Genomic DNA, 11,876 nt, shown 5'->3' with positions numbered 1-11,876 from the left:
ATTCATGAGCAGAGGTCAAATACTTCTTAGTTTTAAACTGAATAGGTCTCTAATCCATCTTGAATTAATCTTCGTATAAGGAGTAAGGAAAGGATCCAGTTTCAGCTTTCTACTTATGGCTAGCCAATTTTCCCAGCACCATTTATTAAATAGGGAATCCTTTCCCCATTTCTTGTTTTTCTCAGGTTTGTCAAAGATCAGATGGTTGTAGATGTGTGGCATTATTTCTGAAGGCTCCGTTCTGTTCCATTGGTCTATATCTCTGTTTTGGTACCAGTACCATGCTGTTTTGGTTACTGTAGCCTTGTAGTATAGTTTGAAGTCAGGTAGCGTGACGCCTCCGGCTTTGTCCTTTTGACTTAGGATTGTCTTGGCAATACGGGCTCTTTTTTGGTTCCATATGAACTTTAAAGCAGTTTTTTCCAATTCGGTGAAGAAACTCATTGGTAGCTTGATGGGGATGGCATTGAATCTATAAATTACCTTGGGCAGTATGGCCATTTTCACAATATTGATTCTGCCTATCCATGAGCATGGTATGTTCTTCCATTTGTTTGTGTCCTCTTTGATTTCACTGAGCAGTGGTTTGTAGTTCTCCTTAAAGAGGTCCTTTACATCCCTTGTAAGTTGGATTCCTAGGTATTTTATTCTCTTTGAAGCAATTGTGAATGGAAGTTCATTCCTGATTTGGCTCTCTGCTTGTCTGTTACTGGTGTATAAGAATGCTTGTGATTTTTGCACATTAATTTTGTATCCTGAGACTTTGCTGAAGTTGCTTATCAGCTTAAGAAGATTTTGGGCTGAGACGATGGGGTTTTCTAAATACACAATCATGTCATCTGCAAACAGGGACAATTTGACTTCCTCTTTTCCTAACTGAATACCCTAGATTTCTTTCTCTTGCCTGATTGCCCTAGCCAGAACTTCCAACACTATGTTGAATAGGAGTGGTGAGAGAGGGCATCCCTGTCTTGTGCCAGTTTTCAAAGGGAACTTTTCCAGTTTTTGCCCATTCAGTATGATATTAGCTGTGGGTTTGTCATAAATAGCTCTTATTATTTTGAGGTACGTTCCATCAATACCGAATTTGTTGAGCATTTTTAGCATGAAGGGCTGTTGAATTTTGTCAAAAGCCTTTTCTGCATCTATTGAGATAATCATGTGGTTCTTGTCTTTGGTTCTGTTGATATGCCGGATTACGTTGATTGATTTGCGAATGTTGAACCAGCCTTGCATCCCAGGGATGAAGCCCACTTGATCATGGTGGATAAGCTTTTTGATGTGCTGCTGAATCCGGTTTGCCAGTATTTTATTGAGGATTTTTGCATCGATGTTCATCAGGGAGATTGGTCTAAAATTCTCTTTTTTTGTTGTGTCTCTGCCAGGCTTTGGTATCAGGATGATGCTGGCCTCATAAAATGAGTTAGGGAGGATTCCCTCTTTTTCTATTGATTGGAATAGTTTCAGAAGGAATGGTACCAGCTCCTCCTTGTACCTCTGGTAGAATTCAGCTGTGAATCCATCTGGTCCTGGGCTTTTTTTGGTGGGCAGGCTATTAATTGTTGCCTCAATTTCAGAGGCTGCTATTGGTCTATTCAGGGATTCAACTTCTTCCTGGTTTAGTCTTGGAAGAGTGTACGCGTCCAGGAAATTATCCATTTCTTCTAGATTTTCTAGTTGATTTGCGTAGAGGTGTTTATAGTATTCTCTGATGGTAGTTTGTATTTCTGTGGGGTCGGTGGTGATATCCCCTTTATCATTTTTTATTGCGTCTATTTGATTCCTCTCTCTTTTCTTCTTTATTAATCTTGCTAGCGGTCTGTCAATTTTGTTGATCTTTTCAAAAAACCAACTCCTGGATTCATTGATTTTTTGGAGGGTTTTTTGTGTCTCTATCTCCTTCAGTTCTGCTCTGATCTTAGTTATTTCTTGCCTTCTGCTAGCTTTTGAATGTGTTTGCTCTTGCCTCTCTAGTTCTTTTAATTGTGATGTTAGAGTGTCAATTTTAGATCTTTCCTGCTTTCTCTTGTGGGCACTTAGTGCTATAAATTTCCCTCTACATACTGCTTTAAATGTGTCCCAGAGATTCTGGTATGTTGTATCTTTGTTCTCATTGGATTCAAAGAACATCTTTATTTCTGCTTTCATTTCGTTATGTACCCAGTAGTCATTCAGGAGCAGGTTGTTCAGTTTCCATGTAGTTGAGCGGTTTTGATTGAATTTCTTAGTCCTGAGTTCTAGTTTGATTGCACTGTGGTCAGAGAGACAGTTTGTTATAATTTCTGTTCTTTTACATTTGCTGAGGAGTGCTTTACTTCCAATTATGTGGTCAATTTTGGAATAAGTGTGATGTGGTGCTGAGAAGAATGTATATTCTGTTGACTTGGGGTGGAGAGTTCTATAGATGTCTATTAGGTCCACTTGGTGCAGAGATGAGTTCAATTCCTGGATATCCTTGTTAACTTTCTGTCTCGTTGATCTGTCTAATGTTGACAGTGGAGTGTTGAAGTCTCCCATTATTATTGTATGGGAGTCTAAGTCTCTTTGTAAGTCTCTAAGGACTTGCTTTATGAATCTGGGTGCTCCTGTATTAGGTGCATATATATTTAGGATAGTTAGCTCTTCCTGTTGGATTGATCCCTTTACCATTATGTAATGGCCTTCTTTGTCTCTTTTGATCTTTGCTGGTTTAAAGTCTGTTTTATCAGAGACTAGGATTGCAACCCCTGCTTTTTTTTGTTCTCCATTTGCTTGGTAGATCTTCCTCCATCCTTTTATTTTGAGCCTATGTATGTCTCTGCATGTGAGATGGGTCTCCTGAAGACAGCAGACTGATGGGTCTTGACTCTTTATCCAGTTTGCCAGTCTGTGTCTTTTAATTGGAGCATTTAGTCCATTTACATTTAAGGTTAATATTGTTATGTGTGATCTTGATCCTGCCATTATGATATTAACTGGTTATTTTGCTCATTAGTTGATGCAGTTTCTTCCTAGGCTCGATGTTCTTTACATTTTGGCATGTTTTTGCAGTGGCTGGTACCGGTTGTTCCTTTCCATGTTTAGGGCTTCCTTCAGGGTCTCTTGTAAGGCAGGCCTGGTGGTGACAAAATCTCTAAGCATTTGCTTATCTGTAAAGAATTTTATTTCTCCTTCACTTATGAAACTTAGTTTGGCTGGATATGAAATTCTGGGTTTAAAATTCTTTTCTTTAAGAACGTTGAATATTGGCCCCCACTCTCTTCTGGCTTGTAGAGTTTCTGCCGAGAGATCTGCTGTCAGTCTGATGGGCTTCCCTTTGTGGGTAACCCGACCTTTCTCTCTGGCTGCCCTTAAGATTTTTTCCTTCATTTCAACTTTGGTGAATCTGGCAATTATGTGTCTTGGAGTTGCTCTTCTGGAGGAGTATCTTTGTGGCGTTCTCTGTATTTCCTGAATTTGAATGTTGGCCTGCCCTGCTAGGTTGGGGAAGTTCTCCTGGATGATATCCTGTAGAGTGTTTTCCAATTTGGTTCCATTTTCCCCCTCACTTTCAGGCACCCCAATCAGACGTAGATTTGGTCTTTTTACATAATCCCATACTTCTTGCAGGCTTTGTTCATTTCTTTTTCTTCTTTTTTCTTTTGGTTTCTCTTCTCGCTTCATTTCATTCATTTGATCCTCCATCGCTGATACTCTTTCTTCCAGTTGATCGAGTCGGTTACTGAAGCTTGTGCATTTGTCACATATTTCTCGTGACATGGTTTTCATCTCTGTCATTTCGTTTATGACCTTCTCTGCATTAATTAGTCTAGCTGTCAATTCTTCCACTTTTTTTTCAAGATTTTTAGTTTCTTTGCGCTGGGTACGTAATTCCTCCTTTAGCTCTGAGAGGTTTGATGGACTGAAGCCTTCTTCTCTCATCTCATCAAAATCATTCTCTGACCAGCTTTGATCCGTTGCTGGCGATGGGCTGTGCTCCTTTGCAGGAGGAGATGCGCTCTTATTTTTTGAATTTCCAGCTTTTCTGCCCTGCTTTTTCCCCATCTTTGTGGTTTTATCTGTCACTGGTCTTTGATGATGGTGACGTACTGATGGGGTTTTGATTTAGGTGTCCTTCCTGTTTGATAGGTTTCCTTCTGACTGTCAGGACCCTCAGCTATAGGTCTGTTGGAGATTGCTTGAGGTCCACTCCAGACCCTGTTTGCCTGGGTATCAGCAGCAGAGGTTGCAGAAGATAGAATATTGCTGAACAGCGAGTGCACCTGTCTGATTCTTGCTTTGGAAGCTTCCTCTCAGGGGTGTACTCCACCCTGTGAGGTGTGGGGTGTCAGACTGCCCCTAGTGGGGGATGTCTCCCAGTTAGGCTACTCAGGGGTCAGTGACCCACTTGAGCAGGCAGACTGCCCCTTCTCAGATCTCAACCTCCGTGTTGGGAGATCCCCTGCTCTCTTCAAAGCTGTCAGACAGAGTCGTTCGCGTTTCACAGGCTTCTACTCCTTTAGCTGAGCCCTGTCCCCAGAGGCGCAGTCTACAGAGACAGGCAGGTTTCCTTGAGCTGCTGTGAGCTCCACCCAGTTCCAGCTTCCCAGCGGCTTTAGTTACCTACTTAAGCCTCAGCGATGGTGGGCGCCCCTCCCCCAGCCTCGCTGCTGCCTTGCGGTTAGATTGCCGCAGACTTCTGTGTTAGCAAGGAGAGAGGCTCCGTGGGCGTGGGACCCTCCCGGCCAGGTGTGGGATACAATCTCCGGTGTGCCGGTGTTACAGCGCAGTATTGGGGTGGGAGTTACCCGATTTTCCAGGTGTTGTGTGTCTCAGTTCCCCTGGCTAGGAAAAGGGACTCCCTTCCCCCTCGCGCTTCCCAGGTGAGGCGATGCCTCGCCCTGCTTCAGCTCTCGCTGGTGGGGCTGCAGCAGCTGACCAGCACCGATTGTCCGGCACTCCCGAGTGAGATGACCCCAGTACCTCAGTTGAAAATGCAGAAATCGCCGGTCTTCTGTGTCGCTCGCGCTGGGAGTTGGAGACTGAAGCTGCTCCTATTCGGCCATCTTGCTCCGCCCCCTTTTTTTTTTTTTAATCTGTAGTTTTACTTTGTATGTAATTTGGCAAGTAATATCATTCTTACTGAAAATTTGAAACACCACAGAGGTATCTAGAATAAGTATCAAAGTTCCTTTTTCCCACAGTAGCCACAATTCTCTCTCAGAGAAAGCCATTTTTACAGTTGGGTATGTATTCTTCCAAACCTTTCCCCAGACTTTCACATACAAACAACAAGTGGTTTGGATAGAAGCACTTTTCCATCAAAAGTTCATGAATACATATTCTTCTTCAGCTTTCCTTTCATACTTAATGGTTGGTTTTGGGCATATTTCATGTCAGTATTATAGCTCTAATCCACTCTTCCAACTACTGCCTAGATTATACATATTTAATTATGTGTAATAAATAAAAGAGAAAACAACATTCACATTATCTGATGGAGAAGAAATGAAAGAAGTTTCATTTGTATTTTGTGGATTTCCAGTGCTTTTTAAAAAAATATTATTGCTTGCTTCCTTTGTTGTACTTGTTCTCTAAAGTTTCTTTTCTCAAAATGTCTTTTATATCTATTTGCTAAAGGAAATATATTTACAATACTTGCCTTTTGCAGCATATTCGAACTTTAGCTTATTTAAATACTTCATGCTATTAACAGTAAATCTAAGTTTAAATCTGTAGCTACTCTGATCAGAAACGGGTTTATCGTCATTAGAAGCAGAAATTATTCCTGGGCTGCAAATAAAAGAAACAGAAGAAAATGGTGTATGCCTCACTTATGCGTAATCACTTGAAATGTTTTTCTACTTGAAGTAGAAGTAACGTAGAGCATCAGATCTTCAGTACATTATTTATTAAATGTTTTTCACAGAAATTTATAATATTAAGTGGTTTTTCTATCTAGAAAGATTAGAAATTAAGGGTAGACTTAGTGACTGAAATATGTTTTCACAGTTTTTTCTTGTTTTAGTCCTTAGATTTTTTTTTTGACTGAATGAGTCCTCTAATTCTTGTTTCCCATTCTTATTTGGTTCTGATGAATATTGTCCAGGGCCCAAAGGGAAACTTATTTTTCATTGATGGCGATAGGTACCTTATTGCATAAATTATGATCTCCAAAGTTCATATAGTAGATGGCATTAGTTCTTTTGTTTAGAGTTAAAAGACAAGTAAGTTTCAGATGATTTGCGAGTTGGTTAATAATCAAAGTAGCATTTCCAGTGTATAAATTTGATATAAAATAGGAATAAGTAGAGCATAATGGCAAACATATACACATATATATGCTTTCTAATTAGAATAATTTTAATGTAAATGTTTCTGTTATATAGACCCTTCCTATTAGCCAGTTTACTGGTGACTAAATAAATGAGATACATGTTACTGAAGAGAAGTTTTGATGTATGTAAATCTTCTTCATCTTTTTCTTCATTCTTCATCCTATTCTATTTGAATATATCAACAGAATGGTAAATTCACCACAACCCAAGAGTAAAATGGGTCTGTCAGGCCTGGCAAGAACATAAAACAAAGGATAATAACAAAGTTAATCAAATTAACTAATAAGGAAATATACATATTTCCTTTTATAATTCTTAAGTTAACATTTCTGGAATCAATAAGTTATTACAACAAATAATGAAAAAGGATGTAGTTGATGTGGGGTATTAGAAGATTTGGGATACAGATGAGAAATAAACACAAAAAAGAAGTTTTTAGGATTTTTGTGAGGTGTGCTAACACCAAAGAGGTTTTGCAGTTTTTTGTTCATTGATCACCTTACCTACGGTTATTTTGCCTTATGCCTAACACAGTGTGATGTAGTCTATTTGTATTCAAACTCTTGATTTTGAGTGAGTAAATGTTAAGTGAGTAATGCCCTAAGCAATTTTTCAAAGGGAAGGTAGCCTGTCATAGTAAAGAAGGAGGCCTTTAGAACTGTATAGATCTGAGTTTGAAATCTAGCTCAATCCATGCTAGCTCTGTGACTTTAGAGTATTAAGTTAAACTCTCCAAGCTTTAGCTTCCTCATTTCTAAAATTGGATAGTGATACCTATTTATAGGATTGTTCTGAGATTTAAATTAACATGTATGATATCCTTAGATCAGAATATCATGTCTGTATACTCATACATAACAGTTATTGTGATTCACAAGCAGAGACATGGCTTAGGAAATGTCATGACTCTGTGCAAGTAAAGAGTCTATCTTCAGATCTAATTTCAAGTAGAAAGTAAATGTTCTATATGTGCATTTAACAAATATTTATTGACTGTGCACTGAGCCAGGTGTTGTCTCAATTAGAATTAGTACACATTAGAAAATGGTACTGTCAAGGAGCTTACATTAAATAAAGAACATACAGACAAAGATATGAAGATACATGAGCAAAATCTAAATTATGTTAGATCATGATGACTGATAAAGAGGAACTAAAGTAAGGGGGATAGACAATGCTGGCAGAAAATTGAAATTTTAGATAGCATTGTTGGGGAAATCTTCACTAGGAAGGTAGTATTTGAGCGAGGATCTGAAAGAGATGATGGAGAGAGCCATCAGGATATTTGAGGGAACAATTCCTACAAGACTCTAGGTGACAATAAAACTGGTGTGTTCAAGGAACAGCAAGGAGGCCACTGTGGCTGGAGCAAGATGGACTGAGATCAGAGACTGACAGGAACAGATTGTGTAGAGCCTTATGGATGATTGTAAGGATTTTGGCTTTTGTTGGGAATGGGAAAAGAAGCTATGAAAGACTTTTTAAGCGGAGGAGTGACATGATTTGCCTTCACTTTTAAAAGGATCACTCCAAGCTATTGTGGAGTACAGTGCAGAGAGGCAAGGGGGACCAGGGAGACCAACGGGGAAGCTCTTGTAATACTCTAGGAGAGAGAGGATGACTATAACCAAGTGATAGCAGCAGAGAAGGTAAGAAGTGGTTGGATTCTAGATAGAATTTGAAGGTAGAGTAGGCTAGATTTGCAAATGGATGAGATAGAGGGTATAAGATAAAGAGAGGAATCAAGGATGACTCAAAGGAATTTGATGTAAGCCACTAAAGAATAAAATTGCTATTTATTGAGGTTGGAAAAACTTTGGGGAGAGCAAGTTTGACAGAAAAATCAAGAACTCATTCTTGGACATGTTGTGTTTGAGATGATTATTAGATATTCAAATGAAGACAGTCCAGGAAGAAGTCTAGGCTGGAGATATTTTTGGAATTACGAGGGCATAGATGGTATTTTGGAAGTTTTAGGGCATAGATGGTATTTACAGCAATGAGTCTGGGTAATAATATTGCCTTAGTCCATTTTGTGTTGCTATAGCAGAATACCACAGATTAAGTAATTTATAATGAACAGAAATTAATTAGTTCACAGTTCTGGAGGCTGGGAAGTCCAAGATTAAGGGGCTATCATCTGACAAGGGCCTTCTTGCTGCATCATCCCATGGCAGAAGGGCAAAGAGAGGGTGAGAGAGAGCAAGCAAGAGGAGGATAAACTTGTCCTTTTATAAGAAACCCACTTCCCTGATAAAGGCATTAATCAGTTTATGAAGGTTTTGCATCCATGATTCAATCACTCTTAAAGGTCCCACTTCCCAACACTTCTCCATTAGGATTAAGTTTCCAATAAATGAAGTTTGGGGGACATATTCAAACTCAAGCCATAGTAATTACCTATGGAGTGAGGGTGGGAGAGAGAAAAGGAAAGGTTCAAGGACTTAGGCCTGAGATACTCCAAAATTTGGATGACAGGTTAATGAGGAGGAACCAGCAACTGAATGAAGATGGAGGAAATGCAGCAGTGAGATGAAGAAAGTATTTTAAGGATCAGTGGTGTCAAATGCAACAGGACAAGGAGGATGAGGACTGAGAATCATTGGATGCAACAACTGCCATTGGATTTCTTCCCATGGAAGTAAGTTTATTACTCCATATCACTTGGCCATAGCAAGCATGAAAAATGATGACCCAGCAGAGAGAACACATTCTCGTTAGAAAGTCACAAAGCTGCAGCAGTATAGATTCCTTATCAGAATTTTGTAGAGATAATTTGAACGAGGCAAAGATTTTCTGAGCAATCAGCCTGTCAAGATTCAGTTATTCAGCATTTCGACTAATTTGTGTCAGCTCTTCTTTGTTGGTGTTAAAGAATAGCGTACGTTTTCGTTTGTCGCGTGTTTTCTTTTTATGGCAGGAGCAAAATTCTTTTATGCTTTTCTACACTGTAACTAGAAGTGCAGTTGCAGAATTCAGTTTGTGATGTTTAATAATAAAAGAGATTGATAAAAGTCCTTCATTAAAGGAACTTTGACCCAAGGTAATATTCAAAATGTTTAACAATCAGTGTAGTAGAGGACCAATTAGATAGTGGCCAGTATACTGCTACTAAAAGGACTCCGGCCTATTAAAAAATAATACCATCATGATGAAGAACACGAACATAAAATTGATTATGAAAGTCTCAGGAACTAGTGAATGAGATTAGCATTTTAGAGTTTGCATTTCAAATTAAAGTTTAATCAACACAGCTGTCATTCTGAATGGCATTAGCAGTATCAGGTTCAAAGAAACAAATTATTTTTGCCTGCACCTATTATTTATCTAGTATTTGATAGAAATTATGCCACAAACCTGTATTTCCTATTTTTCTCATGTTTTGATGAGTTATATTAGAAACCAGTTTGAGAGATCTTCCTGTTTTGCCCACTGAAGTTCTGCTCTTGAAAATTCTGTAAGTTGGCACTGTATAAAATGAGTGCCCTGGTGGAGAAACAAAGGCATACATTCCTTTATAGATTTGTTCATAATGGGAAGTGGGGGCCACGAGTTCTGTCCTGTTGCCAGCCCAGTGATATAAACCAGGCTGTTTGACTTCAGTCACCTTCACCTATGGCAAATGAAATCCAGGTCTTTACATAATATAGGGCTGGGCTGTGGTTTCATTACTCTGCCGGAATATGATCTAATCCGTCAGTTTCTACTCTAAGGAAAGACACAGAAAATGAGGAGGAAATGACAATAAAGCATTTCTTTTCTTTTGGGAAGTAGCTAGGATGTGAAGCCCCAGTAAATACATGAATAAATAAAATAACTATATTTAAGGGTTGATTTTAGAGTCCTTGCCAGTATGGCTAGAATCTCTGTGATCCACTGGATTTCAATGTCTTTATCATAAACTTCCAAATATTCATCAAGAAAATGGAAGCTTTTAAAATGTTTTACATTCAAGACAGTGCATATTGTAAGACAGAACTTTTAGCTGAATCTCACACTTTACAGTGCATTTCTGAATCTTTGCCTTGAAAAAAATACTGTTTTTTCAAAAGAATAAACAACTGCGGCTACCAACTACCATTATTATCAATATTAATTGTGCACTTACTAAGTGCCATGCTCAGTACTAAACATACTAAATAGTTCACAAAAGTGCTGGAAATCCAACCATTTTGGACATAGTGTGATAAACAGACATAAGATAAGAGAAAATTTTTGTACTATTGGCCAGCAGTAGCAATGAATAAGAAAAATCGATACTTTTCAGATTAAAGAGTGCCTTTTATAGAAATGTCTAAGCACTTAGATAAAAAGATCTCTTGAAGTTCCATTCCACAGATAAACAGATTTTAAATCTCCAGAAGAAGATCAAAGAAAAGACACTTTTCGAGCCAAAAGTGCTCAATGTATATGTGTGTATGTATAGGATGGGGAGGGGAGAGGAGGGATACAAATAATAAAACATCCCTAAATTCTGAAGAGTTTCTAAAGATTTCTAAAGAAATTTTTGGCATAATTCCTAAAATGTTTACTTACTATTTTACTAGGTGTTTCATTTTGTATTTTCTTTGTACTTGCTTATCCCATGTTCTTTCAGATTTCCTGCTGATATGCTAGAGGAACATGGTATTTACTGATAGCTGTATACTTAGAAGTTTAAATGTGACCTCAGGAAAAATTTTTGCTCTGCAAGGGGGAGATGATGAAAAACAGCTTGGACACTGGCAAGTGGACCGAGGTCATCTTTCCTAGGCTGAAAAGCTCAAATGAGTGAGTCTGAACTGCTGTCTTCTATTTTCTCCTCCAGGTCCCCTTCCCACCATTCTCCACCCTGTTCTCTGCCCCTGGAGCCTGCCTATATGGACTTGTTAATGGGATCCCATTGCCTTTGTTGGGTTTGGCCAATTGAGAGCACTATTAAAAGACCAGAGGGAGGGAAGAGAGCACTGGCGGAGTAGCTGCTTGCCTGGGCTCCTTCCTGTGGGGCTGACTCAGTGCCCCTTTGCAGAAATCTCTGGTCCATTCAAGGGGTCTTTTTCTACATGACTTTCTGTCTCCAGATCCCAGTAACCACTGCTCCCCTCCTTCTTTGTGGCATAGGAATGGTGACAGATTACTGTCAGGCCTTGGTGACTCTTCTGTGTATTGTGGTTCCCCCATAGCAATGCCTTTATGATTAAGCTCTTCATAAATAAACTCTGCTAAAATTAACCTATTGTCTGTGTGTCATCTGTTTCCTACTGGGGACTGGTAAAAATTGTATTAATCTACAAGAAAGAAAAGTTATTAAGGATTCGTATGTCATGCCACATACAATATTGTTAGATTTGTGTTGGACTAGTGCTTATTGCTGAACCTCACAAAAAAAAGTGATTTTATTTTCTATTACCTAGAAAAATATTAACAGTTAACATTTCAAAGACCAGGTGACTGTCATGCTTTCATGAACTTGTTCTGAAAAAAAATAATGATTTGTGGATGCAGCCAACGGCTTGATACTGAGTACAGTAGTCTCCTATTATCCACCGGGGATAGGTTCCAAGATCCCCAGTCAATGTCTGAAATTGCACATAATACCAA

The 11,876-nt window shown here is 38.9% G+C and overlaps 1 long non-coding RNA gene across 1 annotated transcript in view; it reads left to right on the top strand.

Annotated features, from left to right (window-relative positions):
- The window catches only part of LOC111553565, a 41,541-nt gene extending 30,117 nt beyond the window's left edge, over positions 1–11,424 (top strand). Inside the window, exons 4-5 of the long non-coding RNA XR_002734985.1 lie at positions 8,775–8,937; positions 10,894–11,424. This is a non-coding gene — a long non-coding RNA (uncharacterized LOC111553565). The remainder of the gene's footprint in view (positions 1–8,774; positions 8,938–10,893) is intronic.
- The last annotated feature ends 452 nt before the right edge of the window (positions 11,425–11,876 follow it).

The sequence above is a fragment of the Piliocolobus tephrosceles genome, chromosome 18 (assembly GCF_002776525.5).
Source record: "Piliocolobus tephrosceles isolate RC106 chromosome 18, ASM277652v3, whole genome shotgun sequence".
Taxonomy (NCBI): domain Eukaryota; kingdom Metazoa; phylum Chordata; class Mammalia; order Primates; family Cercopithecidae; genus Piliocolobus; species Piliocolobus tephrosceles.
The sequence above is the reverse complement of the archived record's forward strand: the minus strand, read 5'-3'. Positions and strand labels throughout refer to the sequence as shown.